The sequence below is a fragment of the Aptenodytes forsteri genome, unplaced genomic scaffold (assembly GCF_000699145.1).
Source record: "Aptenodytes forsteri isolate BGI_AS27 unplaced genomic scaffold, ASM69914v1 Scaffold53, whole genome shotgun sequence".
In the NCBI taxonomy this organism is placed as follows: Eukaryota; Metazoa; Chordata; class Aves; order Sphenisciformes; family Spheniscidae; genus Aptenodytes; species Aptenodytes forsteri.
In genome coordinates, this window is record NW_008795909.1 from 11,792,211 (window position 1) to 11,792,454 (window position 244).

General features: G+C 60.7%; 1 protein-coding gene across 1 annotated transcript in view; it reads right to left on the minus strand.

Annotated features, from left to right (window-relative positions):
• CELSR3 (cadherin EGF LAG seven-pass G-type receptor 3) overlaps positions 1-244 on the minus strand; it is a gene marked incomplete at its 5' end in the record, with an annotated part of 49,680 nt that overhangs the window by 12,803 nt on the left and 36,633 nt on the right. The window lies entirely within an intron of this gene.

The following is a 244-nucleotide window of genomic DNA, read 5'->3' on the forward strand; positions in this document are numbered from 1 at the left end:
CATGCAACAGAAGCATTCCCAAATGAATGCCTTTCTTCCTGTCTAGAAAACACCTGGGAAGGATACTTACTGAAGTAATTGCCCCCCCCCCAGCGTTGGGAAGGGCTGCGGGACAGGACCACGGCTCCCGGCACCACCAACCACCAACTCTCCGGGGGTCGCCGTGAGCCTGGCCCTCCACTGCTCAGGGGCTGCCCTGGGCTGGGTCAGGCTCAGGCCAGAGCTAAGGAAGGAGCATGTGAGG